The sequence below is a fragment of the Wyeomyia smithii genome, chromosome 3 (assembly GCF_029784165.1).
Source record: "Wyeomyia smithii strain HCP4-BCI-WySm-NY-G18 chromosome 3, ASM2978416v1, whole genome shotgun sequence".
Classification (NCBI taxonomy): domain Eukaryota; kingdom Metazoa; phylum Arthropoda; class Insecta; order Diptera; family Culicidae; genus Wyeomyia; species Wyeomyia smithii.
Window position 1 is genome coordinate 260453067 of NC_073696.1, and position 23946 is coordinate 260477012.

The 23946-nt window shown below is 36.9% G+C and overlaps 1 protein-coding gene across 3 annotated transcripts in view; it reads right to left on the minus strand.

Moving 5' to 3' along the window:
* Window positions 1-23946, minus strand: part of LOC129731910 (uncharacterized) — a 527400-nt gene that overhangs the window by 245799 nt on the left and 257655 nt on the right. The gene's annotated exons all lie outside the window — the stretch shown is intronic.

Below are 23946 nucleotides of genomic sequence, written 5' to 3' on the forward strand. Positions count from 1 at the left end.
TTCGTACTCCAGCACGTTACAACACGTGGAAATTGTCTTTTTACTAGTCCTGCCCATAATTCAAAAATTGGCTAATATGCCATTTTTGGCAAAATCGAGAAAACAGTTTCTCGTGATGGTACACACCCTCAACAAGGTCCCTACGGAAGCCGATTGTCGAAAAATGCATTTGGGAAGGCAGCAAACGTGAAACAATTTTGGCTAATATCCAGAATAATTGAGAATTTGGCTAATATCCAATATCCAATTTGAACCTGTGGCATGTTCACGAACCAGTGTATTATTACTGAACTGTGTTTCTTCTAACTTTCGAAAGTGTGTTGTAGCTTGGTGGTTACTGGCGACTGGTGAGCGATCGTAAGGCCATTGCATCAAATTTGACTTTTTCACGAAGAATATTTGATGCTACAAGAATTTATTTGTTGTACTGCGAAACCCAATGATCAAAACGTGTGACTGTTTCCTTCTGTCATAATCCTTTACATTTAAAAAAATCATATTTGGCTCTTTGATTAGGAGTATTATTAATAAAGATAAAATTCAGATTTCATTTTGGATTTGATGAGAAAATAGGAAAGTGGATTGTGAGATTACCATGAATAATAATATTTTCGTTATATTATTATATTGCCGCACGTAACAATTGTCTCGTCGTCCTTTTCATCCTCACTTGTGCTTCCGTGTTGTTTTATTGAATTTAAAACCATTTGCATCACCAACGAGTACGATATAATTCACATCGTATGGATATTAGCCGAATTGCACACCGTTTTGTCAACTGACCTTTCGTTTATAATTGAAAAAAAAAAACGGCTACTGTGTTAAAAATACGTGGCGGATGGAATTTTTCTACAGATTTCTCTGTTTCAACTCAACGGCAAGGGTCCAGCATATATGAAGGGTGACATACTCAATAAAAAAGTTGTCATGAGCAGTCAAAATATGTTGTACCGATAAAAAACTTTCAAAGGCGTTTTTCTCGATTTGATGCCTACGGCATATTAGCCAATTTTTGAATTATGGACAGTAGTGCAACATTTCTTTGAAGTGTTTTATTATTCTCGGGTAAGAGACTACGAGTGCATTTATTGCATTTATTGGGAAATCCATCGGAAGTGTATTCAGTGCTATGTCTAAATATATGAACGCCAAATACAAGCGTGATGCTCGGAAACGCGCGAAGGACCAGCATGGGGGAAGTGCATCGAAGAAACCAAGCACCAGTACGGAGGTCAATTTAAAAGCAGCCAGAGGTAACACGTGTCCAACCTCTGGTTGGGACGCTGGAGAAGGGCCTTCTACTAGAGGTAGGAGAAATCGAACCATTTTTAGGACAACCAAACAAATGAATTGAAGATTTAATATTTTCTTGTTCTGAGATTTAACCAAAAGTTAATTATCTTAATTTGAATTCACATGTACATATACTCTGACTGTTGAAACTTGTTTGCGCCGCAAAGAGTTTGTACTTTTCCTGTTCAGTGAGATCGTATTTATATGTGCAAACTGAAATTGAGTAGTACTTCAACTTCGTTTGCACAGAATTTTCAATACTGCCAATGAGCGGTCAACATGTATTTACTAGGAAAAATGACTGACACGCAAGCAGCCGGGTTATCTTACTTGTAAAAGTATTTTACTTCAACCTTGCGGTCGTGGCTTTGCACACAACCTTCCTGTGATTTTTTTTTCCAAAGAAACTTGAAGTTATTGCGCATCTTTGAGAAAAAAAGTCCAGGATGGAGAAGTTAAAATTAAATTTTTGATGGTAGATAGATCTAAAAAAATTTCAACATTTTCCAAAATTTTTGTGTTCTAATGATTTTAAAAGATCCAGACAGACATATAAAATCAAAAAGCTCTTGGTAGGTAACATTTTAAATGCATCGGTGTTCGAGTTATTTTGAATTAATGTTCGAAATTTTTTTTATTAGGGAATATACATATTTTTCTCAATTTGTCCGTGGTTCTCCAGAAAATAACCAAAAGTTTATGGCAGTTTATGATCAATCTTATGCAATTCATTCTTTCACAACAAGACGATTGGGCAAACGATTCACAAGAAAAAGGTTAAAATGTTTCAAATGATATATTCATATATCAATTGAATATTCATTTTCGGGTTTTATTATCTTAAGATCATACCACAGACAGACGTCCAAGCAAGAACAAAATTGATCGAAAATTCCGTGGTAACTTTCAAAGAGAATTGCGTTACAAATCACTTGTATACTAGCGCCGCCTGGTGACCTTATCGCTACAATACATTTTTTTTTCGCTAGTGTATGAGGCTGGCATCACTGGTGGCGCTATCTGGTTAAGAATTGCTACTGCAAAAATCTTTCCACAAGTTTGGAACTCAGCTTGGATGACTGTCTGCGATCATACTTTACTTCCCATTTTATATACTTAAAAAAATATTGTGAAAAAAACTTATGAATTGTGGTTTAGTTTTATTTTCAGAATTTCATCACTCAGAAAACATAGAATATGGGACCAATTGGATTTGTCCATACTATAGCAGACATTAACAGTATCAACATTGATTAATAACTGTCTCTGTGGTTGAGATTCCGATAAATTATTTTTAAAAACTGCTGGCAACAGCAGTAAAAATTCTAAATTCCTCAAGATTACAAGAACATTATGCTGTGAAGTATTCTCGGAAATTTATGAAAATTATGATCCGAGAAAATCTGAAAAAAATGCAGAGAAAATTGTGAAGAAAACGCCAGGATTATTAAACATTCAAATAATATCTCTAAAACTGTGCTAGTTGGAATAATAAAAGGTTATGAATTTGCTGTGAAATTTTTTAAACAATTCGATACATCAGAAGTTCGGTGTTGAAAAGTTTTGCCACGTTTTTCTACATTGCAAGCTCTCCAAAACCTGAAGCCATAGATATATTGTAAAAAAAACGTGAAAAAAAGGTAATCAGTGAAGGAGAAGGAGGCCCTCATTAATAAGCTACTCGGATCAGTTGAGCATTATGGAGATTTTGAATGAATTCGACAATTTACAGGTATTTGGTCATGTCCACAGGCCGAAAGTTGATATCTGGAGACTGGAACATGACGTTCGACCCTAAATTTTTGTTTAGATGGTGAAAAACTGGGAAAAATCGAGGAATCTGTTCAAAAACCCGGTTTTACTGGTATTTCCGGAACCAGAATGTCCGTAAATTGTTAGATCATTTTTTTGTCATCCATCACGACTTATAATAATATAACAGTAATTGTTTGATAGTGGAGAGCCTAAGATACGATAGGAAAAGTTGCCGAACCTGGCGTTATTAAATTGCAATTTGATGGAGAACAATGATCGAACAAGATAAGAGTTTTTACAATTTTTCTTTATAAAAGTGGAGGTATCATTTTTCAACCAATCAGACGTCAGAAACTTCTAAACCACCATAACAGCTGACATCCCGAGAAAAAGGTTTTACAAATCGAGACTAGCTCGGAATAATGACGGTAAAGAAAATTATTCCGTTAACGCATTTATACTATTCTAATTTAATCATGCCAAAAAACCCATGAAGTTTATAGTTCATTAAGACCAGAGTTTTTAATTAGGTCAGAAGGACAAACATTTCTAAGCCACTAAAACTGTATATATTGCACCATACAAGGGGTTTTTTTTTGCTCGAGATCTATATCTCTAAACCTTTTTGTTAGAAATCAACATCTGAAGAACTCCAACAAACCCGAGCTGCAAAGACATTCTTCAATATAAGCCATCTGTTGTGCCACAGCGTCGATCATTTTGCCTTTCAAACATATCGATCGACCACGTAGTTCGACTTAGGCTAGCCACAGACAGTTACAAGCCAAACAGCGCTTGCGAGATTTGCGGTCTCGACTTCCTTATTGTAGTGCGCTTGCAATTCCATTCAATTAATGTCAATTTAGCGCGGGTAAAGCGAGCCTAAAACGAGAGCATAACAACAACAACAGCAGCAGCTCCATCAGTCGGTCAGCCAATTGGCTGGCGCGTTGCATTACTATCTTGGAAATTGAAATAGACTGGTTCATATCAAGCCCTTGGTTCGGGAACGGAGGACAAGAGTTTTCAATTAAGTTGCTGCATGCAGATAGTGCTAACAACCCACTACAAATGAAAGGGAACTGACCCACTTCAATTCTGATGGTAACAGGGTGGGTCCAAGTTGTTATTTTTTTATTCTAAATGTGAAAATGGAAATTGAACAATTGATAAGAATTTTTTAAAGATAGAGACTCGATAAACGCAATACAGTTGTGACATAATGTCGATCGGAAAACCCCGGTCACTTCTAAGATTGACCTGCCCTACCGACCTGTCATGTTATAAGCGCAACGCCCCAAGTAACCGCCCAACTTTGAGAGAGCATAATAAATCGGTCTGTTTGCCGGTTGCCAGCTCAAATGATAAATCATGACAGTGGGATAACATAAAATAAGTACGGTCCAGTCGGTACCAGTCCAATTTGTGATGCATGAGTCGGCAGCTCAGTGAGAATATGGCTGCACTCCGGTAGGAGTGCACTAAGAGATATGCAGAAAAAAAATCCTTTTAGGACGACATTCTATTTGTCATCGTATTGCACTTTTGGGGAAGGGAATTACAAGTGAAGTAAAATTTTCATTTTCAGCTTCAGATACAATTATACCTGGTTTGAGGTGCACATATTTGCCAAATGCAAAATTTCTTCTTATCATCATATTGCATGGCTGTGTGCACCAAACCAAAAGAAAATAAAGCAGGTAGTGTATGTAATTACAAGAATGCGAAATTTTTTCAAACATCCATGTCACAAATTAAGGGAATATTTTAACTGTTTCCTTACAAGACCGTAAGGTCGAAATCTGTTGTAAAAAATTGCTAACAATATAAAGATGGAGCTGCTGATTGTTCTTACAGAATCGCGACGCTTCGCACTGTATACATTGTACCGAGGCCATCCAATCTCGCTGAAACTGGAAAAAAACTATACTGAAAAAAAAAAAATAAAGGTCTTTTTTTGTGCTTGATTAGCCAGGCTTCCAGATTTCTGGGAATTTCGGTACGATGGTCAACGTTAGTAATTATTCATATTTTTATTATGACTTTTTTGCAACTTTTTTCCGTGCAATAAAAAGCACACCAACATTCGATTTGGCGTGCTTTTAGATTTTTCGTTGTTTGCCCACAGCCTATTTACACAGAATACGCAAGCTGCAATCAAGAGTAGCCAGAACTTTATACATATCATTCATGTTGGAAATATGAGTCGGATTACACGGGCTGGTAGAGTGCTCAAAAAAGTATAAATCCGGATTTGCAATTGCCTCTTTTGCTTGAATTTATTTGAAAATCCGGCAAATATGGCAAGCAGTGTGGAAACGGTTTTTTTATTCTTCCGATTTCTATGTTCTGGATTTAGAAACTTTCACACCTTCCAGTATGCTCACCCCTGTTGAGCTCATTTCAAACTGCAATAAAATAATACAATAATTAAACCAACCTCATCTGATAGTGTGGCGTAATTAATTGCAGTTCTAATGGTACCGAACCGAACTCCATCGTTGTGCGTCCTCACAAAAACCAAACAACCGAAGCTCGGTGGCATTTTGTCCCATTTCGCACCCGTCAAAACCGGCAGCAGACAATCTGGCCGGACAGCATAATTGCAAAACCATACGGCGCTGCTTCGCAGTTTGCTGTCGATTAAAACCGCAACAATAAAACCCCGAAACAGTATAATTGGATAGGCTAACGCAAAACCATCCACAGCCAATTACGCGAATGATGCGTTTGAAGTTCAAACGCAGGCCGCACTGTCACGCGATCCGGCACTCGCAGAGCGGCAGTAGTGCGCGGAGCTGGGCATTTAATTTGCCAAACTAATAATTGTGTCAGGCTTGACAACGACAACAACAACAACAACGACAACGGCGCGGTTAACCGAACGAAACGTTCCTGTTGGATCCGAACCTATCGGTGGATATGTAGGGTAACGTATCACGATTGGACCGAATTGGACTATTTTAGAAATGTATTCATGTTGCATTATCAATGTCGCACGTAAAAATAAAATAATCGACGTGAAAAACATAAACTTAGCGCTTATCAAGAACATGAATACAGTCATACCTCGATATAAGGCAACCTCGATATAACGTAAGTTTTACCTCGATATAACGTAACTTTGAAAATGTATTGAAATTGAAAATAAATGATACAGCAACTGTTTTCGGGAAAAAATTGCTTCAAAAAAATGTTTGCAGTAAGTTTTAAAATTAATGAAACTAATGCGAAAATTGTCCTAAATGGGCAAAAGAAAGGTTTAAAAATACTAATAGGTGATGGAAAATAGGTTTTCACGCATCCTTCAGTAACAATTCACAGTATTGCATCAATTAGAAAAAAAAAATTTTTTTGCTTGTTGAAATTTTCTCTAAATGGGCATAAGAAAGGTTGAAAAATACTGATAGGTGATGGAAAATTGGTTTTCGCACATATTTGAGTAACCGTCAACAGTCTTGCATCAATTCAAAAATTTGTTTTGCTTGTTGAAAATTGTCCCAAATGGGCATAAGAATGGTTTAAAAATACTGATAGGTGATGGAAAATTGGTTTTCGCACATATTTGAGTAACCATTAACATTCTTGCATAAATTAAAAAAAATTTTTTTTTTGCTTCGATATAACGTAACTCGATATAACGTAACTAAAATAAAAATAAAGTTGCCTTATATCGAGGTATGACTGTATTCCCAGATTTAAATTCATGAAAAAATAGGTACTAATATTCTTATCAGCATGTTTAATTTTCTTGAAGCTTCGAAAACGTTAGTTAGCTATTTTGAACAAAATTTGGAATAATTTGGAACAATTTGGGCCTTCACATGACGGTCACATCGAGATTTTAACTTTCACTTCTGCATATTACCATTGTCCGTGCAATCAGATGGGAAAAGGGAAGGGATGTTAGTGTGACCCTTGCTATTTGGTGACCGTGTTAACCTCTGCATCTCCACGAATGGTCACAGGAAGGAGGCCTCTTTGGATCAGGTTTTAGCTGGATAAGTGATGCGATCATACATATAATTCATACCCGATTCTATTGAGTTACTTTCGATTTAGTCTCTATTCAGTCGGCTGATTAGAGATGCACACTTAATTTATTTAGATTTAGTACTGGTTTCAACTAACAAACGTTAATAATGCTTAATAATGCTACGCGCAGGTGTGTGATTTATTTCATTAGAGCGCAAAATTGTTCAGTTCTGATTTAAGACCAATTCAAACTAACAGACCACGGTTTGCTGTTAGAGCCACGCCCGAAAAGTGGTATATTTTAGTGAGCTGTGAAATTTTATGCTACATGATGTGGATCTGATTTACATCGATATACTATAGGAAAGATGTTGGAGCCAGTCACAAGTTTGTGGGGTTTACGGAAAAAGAATATAAGTCATATTCATATTTTTATTTTTACAATCGAGTTAAATCTGTTGTTGTAACCACACACACACACACTAGTGTGTGTGGTTAGTTTAGTTAATATTAAAAGTGCAGATTCTATGATTTGAATTCCGTTAACACCAACAAGAAGAGATGGGACCTGGCACATGTGTACGTGGTTTGTATAATAAAATACACAAGTTTTGTCTATATTCGAACGAGTGTTTTATATTTAAGCAAACGAGGAAAAAATACTATAGAAAACGAGAATAAAAGGAGTCACGTGGAATGGTATAATGTAATATTGAAGTGATGAGTTTATATTTCGATTATTTTTCATATTTATAAACCGTTAGCCCTTCGGGACAACACCTTTCATCTTATACAACGTCAACCGTCTCGACAATTATAACGCAGCCATTCTCGTTGACGCAATAGAAAATAGTCCTTCAACATCTGAAATCTTGGCAACATTCATGCATTCAAAACCCGAAAATTAGTCAAAAGTGTATTTACACCAGCACACAAAACAATATATCCAATCCAACCTCAAAACGCCAAAGTAATCATTATTGGTTCTACTTTTTATGTTTCCACTGCATCAATTCATACAATTAGAAGCCGAAAAAAGCGCTTTACGGATCAAAAGATCATCAAAGCTCTTTGAGGGTGACCTAACGAGTCATCTATACAGGGTGTTAGGTAACTTACACAAAATCATTGAAGGGGTGATAGAGCCCTATCACCCTATTTGATTAAAAAATCACAGGAGGGTTGTGTGCTAAGCCACGACCGCAAGGTTGAAGTAGAATACTTTTACAAGAAAGATAACTTGGCTGCTTACGTGTCAGTCATTTCGAAATCGGATTTGTTTCGTATATACCGCTTGTTAAGCACAGTATCAACAAATCGTAATAAACATCACACTGCTGTGCATTTGCAGCAGCATCAAACTTCAATTGCATGATATAACTAGAAAAATAGGTGTGGCTAAATTGTTTCCAGTTATACCATTCTACAACGTTCGAAAAATTTTATTTCCTATGGCGTAATACTCATGTACGAAAATACATCTCATTCATTTCAGTTTATTTTCAGTTCCTACAGATTTTCTCAGCTTCGCAACACAGATATACAAAAACGATTTCTTGTGGACATTATTTCGAGCCGGACCGATGAAGCTCTCATTAAGGCAATTCATTAAGCTATAATATGTATTGTGTCGTTTTGTGCGGCTTGGAAGAAGAAAATGTTCCCGTCCCCGTGTCGCATGGAAGTAAATTGTTGCGTGTTTGATATTGCCGATGGTAGACATGAGTATAAAGGTCGAAATACTGCTGTGATTTCTAACCATAACCGTCTTCTTCAAGGCGCTACATCCTTGTTAATGAAGTGTTGTGAATTTTCTAAAACAGACTCAGCATCGTGAGCAGAACGTACCGAAATTTTCTGTTTGAAATCGGATTTGTTTCGTATATACCGCTTGTTATGCACAGTATCAACAAATCGTAATAAACATCACATTGTTGTGCATTTGCCAGCATCAAACCTCAGTTGCAGTTTATTAATAACCATTCACTATGCTCTTCCAAAAACATTTAGTAGCCTTGAAAAAGGCCGATTGCTGCAATTGCAATTTTCATTAAATTATTGCATAAATGCTTCATGGTCAGATATACCCGCTGCAACTGCTACGCTATTCGTAGCCATGCCACAGTTGTGGCCGCTATACGCTGCCATTGGTATCCGCTGTCCCTGCATCAGCTGGTCCAGCTGCTATCGATGCTGAGATGCGCTGCAACTAGTGCGCTATCCATTGCTACTCCACAGCTGTGCTGTGGTCGCTATCCGCTAACGCTGATATCAACTGCTCTGCTACTGCTGCTGCTAAGGGATGACTTCTGTTGTCGCTGTCTAGAACTATTATGAGCGGCTCCGGCTAAAACAGGCTCTTATATAGGCCAAATAGCATATTTTCAATTGGAAGGTATATGATTCTGTCGACCGTGCTTGGGAAGCAATCATATAACGACCAACCAGAGGTCGAATTTTTCGTTCAGACAAGGCTTGACTATTTTCAATAGTACAATAGTTTGAATAATAAAATTACAATTCTCTTCATTCGGGAAGAATCTTGAAAGATTTTACAATCTATTGCTGCCAGAACGAAGGAAATCCATCGAATACTAACCGATTTATTAGCATTTGAAATTGGACATATTTTTCACTTTTTCCGGTTTTAGATTTTCATTTCACATCCCTATGTATTCTACTTCAAAAAAATCCTTCAACGCATATGACCAAAATTCAACTATTGCAGAGTTACTCACATAGTAAGTTTTCGGTTATGTTTGCCTTTAACGAAGTCTAGCACAAGAAGTATTATAACTAGCTCAATTCTGTTGGTTCCCTTGCAAAACTGCATGCTTGCTAACAAGCCGTCAACTACGCGTGTATGTAAACACAGTGGATAGCACAGTGAAACAGTTAGGAAATCCGAGTCATAATTTGTGATCATTCAACCTTCTCGTAGATTCAATATTTATATATTTTTAGATTTGATTTGAGAAGTTTCACCTTCTCTTTAAATTTTTTGGCGTTTATGAAGTTCGAGAGCGATTCAAATAATTAGATTGGATTAATTGGATTTCCGTATTTTGAATCTCCGTAACTGCTTCAGAATTACTTGCATATTTCTGATATTTATTATTAGTTTCCTAATCCTAAAAGCCTGCGTTCAGCAATGCGATTTAAATCAACTTTGGCACTGTTTTGTTTTTTTTTCCAACTTAATATTTCAACTACAGTTTTCGTTTTCATGGAAGACCAGTGACTTTTTATACAATTTGAAAACCTTTTCACCCTCGCTAACATATTCAACATACCTTCGGAACCTTTTTAATATAACTTTTGACCATTCAGCGGCGTTGGGACTCTAACTTTTTTTCAGTACTTTATTCCAACTCTTTCCAACGTTTTGTAGATGTAGAGTTGAGTACACTTGAACTTGGACAACAGTATCCCGTTGACTTATTAAATCCTTACTGTTGTGTCGCGTGCAAATACGTTCTCTTTTGTCCATTACTTTGATCGTACGAGTAAAACTTATCTCGTGAATTGCTGTTTAGGTTTGCAGCATACAATACCCAACAAACAATTGGGCTGAAAAACAGCTGATAATTTTAAAATAGCTGAAATAGCTTTAATTGTTGGCTGGTTAAGCGCTATTTAAAATAGCTATTAGACAACATCGATTGAACACTGAACAAACTGATTGAATAAACGCTTCTTGATACTTACTGTCTTCTGTCAAAAAATCTATCATTTCTTTATCCGGTGTTTAAAAGTTTGTGAGATATTTTTCAAAAAGCGAATCGTATATGTACATCAAAATAGAGAATTGTACCGAATGATAGAAAAATATATGGTACCAAACGGGGAGAAGTCAGTATGTTATTTCAAATTAATTACTGTTAATTAATTTGAGTACGATAAACTATTTTGAAATGGTTTTAATACTTTCAATGGAGCCGATGAGAATTATTTCTGATAACAGAGCTAATTGGAAATAACTGAGTTTGCAAAGTATTTTCCTTATCATTCTCATCAGAAACAAAAGTTCCTGTCGTTGTCACCTACTTCATAAGTGCCAACTTTTTTTCCAGATCACTTTATAAAGCAGCTCCTGTTTTTACAAACATACTACCAACCCAAGAAACATTTTTTACTAAATAAGCGCTTTCATAACTATGTAATCTTATTCAGCTGACAGCTGAACATAGGTCAAATAATGTATTTCTGAGTGTTTAATCGGCTTTTAATCAGTCTATTTTGAAGAACTAAATGAGCTACTTGTTACATTTGGCTTCCTTAATAGCCGAACAAGGGCTAAATAAGAAATAACTCAGCCATTATATGAAGCCATTTATACATGCTGATCGATTCTGTAGAAGCGATCATTCATTCTTTGTACAGCTTGTAGAAAAAGTCTTTTACAGCCAAAAGTAGCTGAAATAAAGCTGAAAAAGCACTTTTTCAGAAAGACAGAATGTATAATTTTGGCCATGGAATTGCTATATAGGCGCTTATTTAGACTATAAGCCAGCTACCGTTGGCTGTGAAAGAGCTTTTCTACAAGCTCTGCAAAGAATTAATAATCACTTCTACAGAATCGATCAGTCTGTATAAAAGTTGTTCAAATGGCTGAGTTATTTCTTATTGAACCCTTATTTGGCTATTAAGGAAGCCGAATGTAACAAGTAGCCAGGGCTGCAAAAATTCGAAATAAAGATATGAAATTGATTGATATATACTGTCAGTGTAATGATTCCTTCACCCAGTGACTACCGTCCGTAATCAAAAGTATCCATGAATATATGATAACTATTCCATTGTCTTGCCTTTTTTATTTAGATTTGCATCCTTACCCCTGTCGACACACTTGAATCTACTGAGTTCATTCTCAATTATCAATTGACAGCCACTCTAAGTGAAATTGAAAAATTCATATTTCTCGGCAGTGACGTGACATTTTCAACATAGAAGTATTTTCATTGTTTTTTCAGTCAAAAGGTTTATAAAGGGTAAGTTTAACACATGATACTAGAAACATTTATATTATTGAAATTTCAATTTCAATGGTTCAGAAAATATCATGGCTTCGGATCTTTTACGAATCACTTTCGGAGGCAAACTATGGTGATAAATTTGATCGCATTTTGATTGACATCTATGGCGGATCGGTTAACATGGACCACCAGGCAGATGAAACAAATTTCTTGCAACAGATTCAGTCGTTATGCTTAGAGCCAAGATAAAACCACAGTTACAATGTTTGGTGTCATTGGTTGTGACGAAAAGCCCTCAAGCCTTGAGCTGTACGTAGTTGCAATGATTGTGTTAGCCACGCCATCCGACGTGTCCGTGGAAAGAATTTTCAGTGCGCTTGGTTTGGTTTTCTTGAACCCTTCGGACTGGTCTCGGAGAGGACACTTTAGCTAACATCCTATTGATAAATTTAACTTATGCAAAATTCACGTAGAACCTAGCGGGTTCTCTCTGGAACAGTTTTCTGTTTCTGCCTATCTTGATGCGATCAATATGATTTCACACTGGTTTCTTCACTGGAAAAGACGGAAGTCAAATGTCCATGCAGTAATCCTGGCATCCTGATGCAATAGAAAAAAGAGATTATCACGATAAAAATACTGGATTTTGCTGTTGCTGTGTTCCAAACGCATCTTACTTACCTTTCTGTAATCTGCACAAAAGTTCCTCCATCATGTATCAAGCGCGTAATTTGAAAATTAACATTTAGCACAGTATACAAAAAATCACTGCAATCACTTGACTAAAAACGTATTGATTGTTAACTTGTTTCTCAATGTTGTAAAGACACAGGAATGAACTTGATATCGAATTTACGAATGAGTGCTAGGAAGAGTGAAAGAAAAACAAATGATAGATCGGTTACTATGCTATATCAACAATAAAAGACTCGGTTAATTTTTCATACACTATAACTTGTTGATGGATGAATGTGATGTTGTTACTGGTAACGCACATTCAGTTATATGATAGTGAACTTCCGCAGCTCTGCAAGTAGCTGATTCAGTTCGCCAAAACCGACTGATTAAAAACTGATTAAACACTTAGAAATACATAATTCAACCTATGTTCAGCCATCAGCTGAATAAGATTAGTTATGAAAGCGCTTATTTAGACAAAAAATGTTTCTTGGGTACACAGTCGAATCCCGAACAGTTTTCGCTTCTAAAATGATTTAGTACCAGGAACTTTTTGCCAAGATTTCAAAACTATACAATTTACTTGCGCAGTGTTTTTTTGTTTCGACACTACTTTGAACGGAACTGAGCTTGCATTATTAAAACAAAAAATATTAGTATCAAACGGAGAGAGAGCTTGCATATTAATACTGTCATTTCTTTCTGACCGTGTTTGGTGTTAAGTTGAAAGATTATCAAAAATTCCAAAATATTAGTTGTCACCTGTTATTTTTTTTAATAGGGGGGGGGGGAGGTTTGTTTGTAATGATTTATTTATGTACTAAAATATCTATTCAGAATTAGTATTGTGGGTTCTGCCACAAATGGTGACATTTCAACACTTGTCAACACCCAACGCAAACGGGGAACATTTTATTACTTTGGGGCAATTTTTTATTACTTATTGTGTCTTATGACTGCGCATTATACACAATTAGTAACAACTAAAAAGTAACAAAAAATATGACGGCCACACGCTTGTATGTGTTTCTGCAGGAGAACATACAGCCAAGCACCGCAATGCATGTGTTAACAAAACTTCACTCGCTGCATTTGTATTGATGCAACGATCAGATTAATTTTTGTCCTCTTCATCCACACATAATCAGAATCTCAACCGTCAACCTCAAATGTCTAATTAGAAACACTTTCGTTTCGTCCCCCAGTGTTTACTTGAATGAAAATATGTTATACTGTCTGAACAGAGTTGCCGAATTTGCGAATATTGTTCTGGATGGGCACGAATTTTGTATTTTCAAACAGGTGCAAAAGAGTTTCCATGAACCAATGAGTATGTTTTTTGGATAGCTTGCAAGAAAGCGAATGTTTTTGTTTTTCTCTAACGCAGTTTACAGATCGTGATGTCATTTGAAGACGCATTTCAAGTCTTTGAAATCATCAACGTTTGCATACTCTATGACGGGGAAAATGCTGCCTATCAGCTCTCGTCATATTCTTTCTCTACTCCGCATGCATACAACGAGCGAACTAATACACGCTCACCGGATGAATTGGAGATTGAAGAAACTTGTAATATGTGCAACATATGCGACGGTGTGTGATTTTTTTTTCTTGCGATAGAAAGGGAGCAGTTTTTGACAGAAAAAATCGTGCATGTGGTTGAAACGACCATTATTAGATAGTCGTACTCCCGTAACAAGTGCTAAATATATGACAGTATGTGTTGTTACTTGACTGGGGAAGAATTTTATTGCCTTTTAAGTAATAGGTTTGTTACCTTTAAGGCAATTTTGCGCTATTGCTTCTAAAGTAACAAGGAAAAGTTTTGCGTGAAGAAAAAAAAAGGAATAAAAGGAATAAAACGAAACTTAAAATAAACTTAAAACTATCTTACTGACTATAAAGCAATTGAAGATTGCAACGATTTTTGTCGAAATTTCTTAATGATTTGGCTTGACATATTCTCTAATGTTTCTACATTAGTGAGCCTATGTAGCTCGTTCGTGCTAAACCTGGGAGGACGCTTCAAAATCATTTTTAAAAGTTTACTCTGAATCCTTTGATGTGTCTTCTTCCTGGTTGCACAACAACTTGTCCAGATGAAAACTGCATATAACATTGCTGGCCTAAATATTTGTTTGTAAATTAACAGTTTATTCTTGAGACAAAGTCTAGAATTCCTGTTGATAAGAGGATATAAACATTTGATATACTTATTGCACTTTGACTGGATATTTTCAATGTGCTCCTTGAAAGTAAGATTCTTATCATAAATTAGCCCTAAGTATTTAACTTGATCAGACCAATTTAAGACCACACCGCTCATCTTAATTACGTGGTTATGGGTGGGTTTGAGAAATGAAACTCTTGGCTTATGAGGAAAAATAATTAACTGTGTTTTAGAAGCATAAGGGGAAAACTTCCATTTTTGTAAGTATGAAGAAAATATATCTAAACTCTTTTGAAGCCGACTGCAAATAACACGAAAGCTTTTTCCTTTTGCGAAAATGCTTGTATCGTCACAAAACAGAGATTTCTCACAACCTGGTGGTAAATTAGGAAGATCAGAAGTAAAAATGTTATATAAGATTAGGCCCAAGATACTCCCCTGAGGCACACCAGCTCTAACAGGCAATCTATTAGATTTACCATTTAGATAGTTAACCTGGAGAGTGCGGTCAGTTAAATAACTTTGTATCATTTTTGTGAGGTAAAGCGGAAAACTGAAATTTGACATTTTAGCTATTAAACCTTTATGCCAAACACTGTCGAATGCCTTTTCTATATCTAGAAGAGCAGCTCCAGTCGAATAGCCTTCTGATTTATTAGTTCGAATCATATTTGTTACTTTAAGTAACTGATGAGTAGTGGAATGCCCATGGCGAAAACCAAACTGCTCATTTGCAAAAATTAAGTTCTCATTAATATGCGTTATCATTCTATTAAGAATTATTCTTTCAAAAAGTTTGCTAATAGAGGAAAGTAAACTAATTGGTCGATAACTTGATGCCTCAGCTGGATTCTTTTCGGGTTTTAAAATTGGAGTGACTTTGACATTTTTCCCTTTCGTAGGAAAATGTGCTAGTGCAAAGCATCTGTTAAAAATTTTTACCAACAAATTTAAAGAGTTTTCGGGAAGTCTTTTGATGAGGATATAAAAAATCTCATCATCTCCTGGTGCTTTCATGTTTTTGATTTTTTTGAGAATAGTTCGCACCTCATTCAAGTTTGTCTCCAATACCTCTTCGGGAAGAAATTCTTGGGTGGTGATTTGAACATACTTTGGTTTACTTCATTTTCAATAGGACTTACTACGTTCAAATTGGAGTTATGAACACTCTCAAACTGCTGAGCAAGTTTTTGAGATTTTTGTTCATTCGTTAGAAAAATGCAATCACCACCTTTAAGGACTGGAATGGGCTTCGAGGGTTTCTTAAGAACCTTCGAAAGCTTCCAGAAAGGTTTTGAATAAGGGTTTAGTTGTTCAACTTCTCTCATGAAATTCTCATTTCGCAAGAGAGTGAATCTATGTTTAATTTCCTTTTGTAATTCTTGATACATAATTTTTAAAGCAGGATCACGAGATCTTTGGTATTGACGTCTCCGTATGTTCTTCAAACGTATAAGAAGTTGAAGTTCACTGTCAATAATTGGTGCATTAAATTTCACTCTTGCCTTAGGAACTGATAAATTCCGGGCATTGAGTATTAAGCTGCTAACATTTTCTAATGCTCTTGTCAATGTCAGCACTATTTTGTAAAATAATATCATCATTCAAATTTTCCTCGATCGTAGAACGATATCTATCCCAATTAGTCTTGTGATAATTTAACACAGATCTAGTGGGACTTAAAATAGTTTCATGGGAAATAGAAAATGTTATGGGAAGATGATCAGAATCAAAGTCAGCATGAGTTAATAAATCACTGCATGAATGACTTTGATTTGCTAGTACCAAATCAATTGTAGATGGATTCCTAATAGAAGAATAACATGTAGGACCATTTGGAAATAAAACTGAATAAAAGCCAGCCGAGCAATCATTAAACAATATTTTTCCATTGAAATTGCTTTGAGCATTATTCCAAGATCGATGTTTCGCATAAAATCACCGATGATTAAAAATGTAGATTTATTTCTTGTGAGTTTTTGCAAATCTCCCTGTCACCCGTTATTTTCACTTCAGTTTTGGTTTTTATGACCTTTTTCGATGAGTTTTTTTGCAATCTAGAATATTTTTATATCGTTTATAACCTTTCAAAGATTTCTTAACCCTCCCTCTGCGGAAAGAAATACGTTGTTACCCCAAAAACCGATCTTCAATCACATTTTACTCAGCAACTACGTGTACAATTGGTCCAAACTGTATTGCATATTAAAAATTAATCTGTTCTCTAACCAAATTGATCTGTTACATCGCACAAAATTTCAAGCCTAATTGTTAAACTTCAATCATAGTTTAAATATCAGGTTATGCCAAATAACATGACATATAATAGGAGCTGCAAATATTGAGGAGGAGCTGTGGCAGCACGGTTATCGTCAGGACGTGTGAATGCTTAGTAAAAGTTTACATTTCAAGTGTTTTCAAGCAGTTATTTTGATAATTCTAACGTGTTTGGTGTGAGTGGTTGCTGTAGGCTGTAGAGGCGCTCGAATATGCAACAATTTCAATGGATTCAGTAAGATAAGTACAAATTATTCTTTCGGTTTTGTTATGTGTTGATATTCGAGCTCATATCCAGTGAAAAATATTCCATGCTCTTACGCCGCAGTGTAAGTGCAGGAAAATGTCGCGTGTGTCTATTGCAATATCGGATTTTTTTCCTGCTGTTTTTGTTTTCGATCTCGATCATACATTCTTTACGCGTTTGCTTATGAAGATAAGTGACACTGGCAAACGTGCCATAAAGTGGTAGGTTAGGATACACGGTATTTGCTGATATTGATGTTACTTTTACGTGCAGCAGTTCCATATTTTCTGTTAAAATTTTATTCATAAATTGAGTTCTGAAACGTCTCGTGAAATAGTGCATAGCCGATCCTAGTCGTTTCTGTTTCGCTCGATCTGTGAATCATTGTATCTCGGTGCTCCGATTTTTCCACTGTTTGCCGATGACAAGTGTTATTGTGGTAAATGCGTGAACGTGTGGATGAGCTGTTTGGATGACTTCATGCGGTGAATGGTTGCAGAAAGGAGCAACCCGTCTGTGTAAGCGCTTCAATGTTTTAAGTTATATAGTAGGCAATGTATGTGATTTCTTCGAGGATACTAATTATGAACATGGGCTGAGGATGTGATATAGACTTAGAAAAAATTTCCCTCGTTCAGACGGGACTCGAACCCGCAATCTCGGATGTCTCCGGCATGGTGTTTTGGGCATTTTTTTTTCCTAAGTCTATATCACATCCTCGCTTACACAGACGGGTTGCTCCTTTCTGCAACCGTTAACCGTAATTGACAGCGTTTGACATTGAAAAATATTGTCTTTATAGCGATTTATCTTTAATTATTTCCAGAAATTTGTTGAGGATTCAACCCCAGTTATCAATTCAATTTTCTTGTTTTTTCTGTCTATGCTATTTGCTGAAGAAACACTTGCAAGTTTATGGCTCAGTTTTTAATTTGGCTCCCCTTATAATGCTCATGCTCATTCTTAGTTTAAAATTTTGCTTCTTTAATTCATCAGAACCTCAGCGCGATAATGAAATTTCATTTCGTTTTAGAGACCCTCACTGTTTGGACAACTTCTAAACCTATCTCAAAAACAAATATAAGGCAAACGATCGAACAAAAGTTGCTGTTACATTCAAATGCCGTTTACACGTTTCAACAACAAATCCAACCTCGCGAATTACGTTGTTGGTGTGAATTTTTTTGAAGCAGCGACGCAACTTCAGTTGTTGCTTGCATCTTTACAATTTCATCGTAGTAACTAAAAATGTTTCTTAAAACCTCAGAATTTCATTAGTGCAAGAAATAATCACAATTTATTATTTTATTATGTTTCAATTGTTGCTTGGGTTATTAATATGTAAATCGCTACTTTTTATGCTCGTGTTTTGTAAAATTTGGACCACTTTGATCTTCTGTGGTAAAACAAACGAAAACAGATACTGTTTAGAGCTATTTACAATAAGAGAGTTATTGGTGTGCCGAAATTCAATCTAGACCTTGAGCTTGTTCTACAAAATGCTCCTGTGGCTTGTACGATAACTGGACTCCATTCTAGAGTAAAAATACTGACTTGCACTTGTGTCGTGAAGAGAGGAACTCTAGATAATTGAAAGAATAGAACGTTGTTTGAATGAAACATTCGTTCCAAAAGTAACTTTCGCAGTGAAGTATGTTCATATTTCGAAGCAATTTACGTACGCCATCAGCAATTCACAGTTTTTCTAAGTAGTTCTAGTAGTTTGCTAACCAGCTCAAAAATTAGCGAAATCGCTAAACCGCTAACTTAATATTAGCGTCGCTAATTAGCGATTAGTGAATTAGCGGAATGGTGCCCACCACTGGGTGAATGATTGTAGAGAGAAACGTTGCGGTGTTGTTTTCCATAAGCACCGAATTAAATTCAGTTAAATTTACGTGTATTTCAGTGGTAATGCGTCTGTATCATCTTTCAATTCATGTGTTCAGTGGCAGAAAGCAGCTCAACAATGACTACGGAGAGCTAGTGTAGTTGTCTAATATTAGTTTATTTAATTATTTCAGCATAAAACAACGGACACTTTCCATTGCTCATATTTTTTTTCTTCATCTATCATTTATTTGACACGGCACAGATACAATTTAATGTTAAGCGGCACCAATTATATTTGGTGTCTTTCTTTTTTTTCTGTATCTCGATAACTATTTTTTATCCTCGCTGCTAGCATGGATTTTTTAATCACTGTTTTGTTGTTCAATGGGCGCCTTTATGTTTTTCGAATGGCCATGTTTGCTTACAATAGTCTGAATCCTGAATTAGTTTACGAAATTTTCTGGTCTTACAGCGATTTTAGCTGTACTTTCTGACTATTGCACATGTTTATTTCTTCTTTCTCTTGTCGTTCGAATTGAAATCCTGATTTGAGATATTTTTTTTTTGATTAAATTTGTAGCTATCTATAACTCCAGAGGAGAATTTTGGCATCAATATGTTTATTTTTTCTTACTTATCAATCTTCGCCGTTACCCGAAAGTTTTAATTATTTTCACGCATTGCGTTCTAATCATTAATTTTTCTTCAACCTATTCTCCATCTTTTAATTTCTTATGAAACGGTCATCATGCTGAATTGGAAATATCTTCAGAGTAATTCTACCTTCATAAACATCGAAAAATATATTGTGGTTTCAAGCCAACTCTGGAGTCTTTTTGTTTTCTTAGAACGGCCTTTCGAAGTGTTGTTTAATCTGTTATTTTTAGTGAGTTTCGATAGTGTTAGTTAGGACCCAAGGTTTTTCCATAACATTTTGGTTCATTTTTTCTAGCGAAACATTATTTTATCAACGTATGTCTTAAAACCTTCCAGCTGGTCTTGAGGTACGATGCTGGTCTAACAAGCCAATCGTCGTAGGTTCGAGTCCCGGCTCGGAAGAGACTGTTAATGTCAGTAGGATCGTAGCGCTAGCCCCGCAATTGTTCTGTACACTAAAAACAGTTGGCTGCGAAGTCTGTGTAGAATAAACAGAAGGTCGAGTTCCGAATCGGAATGTAGCACCAATGCTCTGCTTTGCTTTTTATATCTTATATCCCAACAATTCAGTAGTTTAGGAAAATTTCCCACAATAGTATCACGCCAATAGAGTATAGTGTTGAAGTCTCAGAAGTAAAAGAGCAAATATATCTTCAATAAACGAAACTTAATATCAAATTGTTCGCTCAAAAACATTATGAACGTGAACAAATATACTGCATTTTTTTTTAGATATTTGCTTCCAAAAAGTATGTATGATAAAAAGTTTATCAATAAAAACAGTTTTGGAAAAAACATGTTAAAACTTCTTGAACATCAACATCAGGTCAAGTTGTTTAACTTATCAACTTGGTGTTAATGAAGTAATCATAAACGCAAAAAATCTTGTCCGATCATGTATATTTTCGGACTGGTCCAGTCATGACGCATAACCCTACGAGATGCGAGCATACCGCACGGGTCCATTTAATAGCTTTGCGCGACGGTGTGGCATGTGGTCTGGTGCGCGAAATGCAATTGGGAGGAAATTGAAAGCGATATCACTCCACTGTGGGACAAACGGATTTCGATTAAAACGTAGAAGTCATTCTTTCCTCCGATAACAAGGTTTTGGTGACTGAGGTGGAAGCTCCCATCGTCCAGGGAAATTGAAATTGGAATCGAATGTTTATTAGTTTAAAAATACAGCGAACTGTCCTAGTTTTCATCGGTCGCGTGATTCTAATTGTGATTCACGGCAGTCAAACAGCATCCCCACAAGGAATAAGATCGTCTCCCGCGGCAAGGAAGATAACAAAATATAATCCACCTTTTTGGGTACTTTTACTTCCCTGCTGCGCTGCGAGGCTCTGTCAAGTGCAGGTGAATTATGTCTCTCACAGCCCATAAACTGCATGCAGCGGTGGAGTTTCAAACAGCGCGTTTCTTCTTAAAAGCCTGAACAGTCTTCATATTTTAAATAAACAAACGAAACAGCGTACAGCGTCTTTGTTGAACGCCGAAAATGAGTTTGTCTGGCATGCGGCATTCACACAGCACTGCGGTGCGGGGTTGGTTGTTCTTTCATTTTCCACCCATTGGCACTGCCGATGCTGCAGGGTGAATGTTTGCGCTCTGTGCGCAATTTGAAACGAACATCAGCTCTGCGGAGAACAGCCAGCCCGTAATGTTACGCACATCAAAACAAACACCCAAGGCCAAATCATTTAAATTTGCCCCAGAATCTTCGCGCGGAGAACCTTGAAACGGTGGAAGGTTGGTGGGCAGAAAGTACGTGGAAATGTATAAAGCTGGCTCGTCGAGTTTAGGCATAAAATTAGCTAGCTGGTTCGGCTGGCAGTTGACTAGACGTGGAAATTGCGAAACGGCCATGAAAGACTTCAAGCGACCTGCAGCGCATCTAGTAGAGTGGGTGGCTCGAAGATGTACCGACAGTGCTTGGTTTTTATGTGCAGCCGAGTGTCGAAATGCTCAACTAAGTTATCTAATCCATTGAATAATTGTCATTGGATGGAATGTCCGTGCTGCCAACGACGAAGAGAGAACTATTGAGTAAGCTTTAAATATATTACGTGTGAATTTTTCTTCTCATAGAAACGAATTCCAAACCCGCAGAGTTTGAAAACTCATTCGATTGAGGAAAATACATTAATATTGACTCACTCGAAAGGAAATCACATCTCGACATCCCGTGCCGGTACAAACAAAATCATCAAACGTAACGAATATTGCCAGTTGGCTGCCAGCCAAATGCAGACAGTCGCTGAAGTGAAGTATCGCAGGCAGCAACAAAGTGAAAGAAACAAGAAAAAAAAACATCGCCAAAAGCAAATTTGCATAACGTATCATATTGCGCGCCCGTCGCTTATTAGGCTATCGGCACGCGGAACAGAGAAAGTAAACATAACAGTAAACCTGCTCCCCCGGCATCGAATATGCTTATGCGTGTGTGTTCTTCAAACAGTCAATATCGGCAGGATTTAGGTTTTCCTTCGGGCGAAACGGTTATCTGGAAGGTTCGAATCGGTTGCCCCCTTAAAAGAGCAAAAGTACTGTTTACAATTCTACCGAAAAAGGAGGAGGGTCATATTTATATGTGTAGCATGATCGCTTTTTGTTTGAAGTTAGAAATTTCGAATTCTTTAGCATTTGAACAATTTACTGTAGTCAAAAAAGTTAGAAGGTTATTTTGCTGGATTGAATGGTGGATTGTCGGTGTCTCCATCCACTTTGTTTAAATGGAGACGCTTAGTTATTTTTAGTTTCAGTTTACTCGGCTTTCAATTCATCTCATGCAACATAACCGGTACGGTACAACCAACTAGAAGCTCTAATTAAAACAACATATTTCGATCTCCAGCACTAAATTTAATATGAACTGCTTAAAGCGGCCACCAGTTTATTGTTCATCGTAATTTTCTCTGTCATTATAATCTACATTCAAAAACAAACAACCGCTTCCCAAAGTAACTAGTAGATAATCTCGCTGCTATTCACAACGGTACTGCAGACTACCCGGTGTGTGCTTCGAACTACACTGTTACTAGCCGAAGTACAACACCGCAACCAACTGCGAAAAACAGGACGGTCGATTTATCGCATATTTGGATTAAAAATACCATGATTATCATGCACGTCCAGTATAAACGTTCGTGTGCTGCCAACTATTCAAACATTCATTTTCCCGGGATTCCCAGAATGTGTATCCTCGCGCTGCTGCTGTGTGGTGGCTGCACACTCTCAGTCCTGACGTGCAATATTTCTGCTTCCCCCTCCCCCTTCCTTCCCTTCAAAGAAGGGCTCCATCGGAATCCTACACAATTTATGTTTAGTTGTATTTATTCAGCATTTTACTAGTCGCAGCAGTTGTATTTACATTCCGGATTAAAGCACGCTCCAGAAGTCTCCGAGTTTCCGTCTAACCGTTGCAGCGCTCGGCAACGGTTGGGTAATATTTCGGACGAAACTCTATGCAAGCGTTTCTGGGCGTGTCTGGGCAGTCAGTGGTTTTGCCTTCCCGGTTCAACCCCGAGGCTATTATCTATAATAATTCAGGTTGATTCAATTTTGTTACGAATTTCCCGGCGGCTCCAGAAAGGCTCCCGGTTATCCGGGCCATCATCGTCCCAGGGAGTGGCTGTTTTTTTTCTGTTCGTGATGCAGCACCCGCACTCGAGCAGCAGCAGCAGCTACAAAGATGGCCATCGCTGGTATCGTTGCCGGGAATCCAAAGACGAACGACACAATTATGTAAATTTATATAAACACATCTGCGAATCCGTTTGTCTCGTACTTGGACTAGCGAGATGGAATAACTGAAAACAAACAGTGAGTCGCATTGTCCAGTCCGCTAGGACTAGAACTGCAGATGGATTTATCGGGATACTAGCGGAGCGCAAGTAAGTCGCTCGTTGAGAACACGCAGGAAGTTTACTGATTTTTTTTATTTATTTTGGAACTGAGTGATTGTTTCCGGGAACAAGGGAATAATGTTGTTGAATTGAATGTGATTTGATGGGTCGAGACCTTTTCACTATTCTAGATACTATTTTCTTTGGACTTACTAGGTTCACATTGACTAAGGA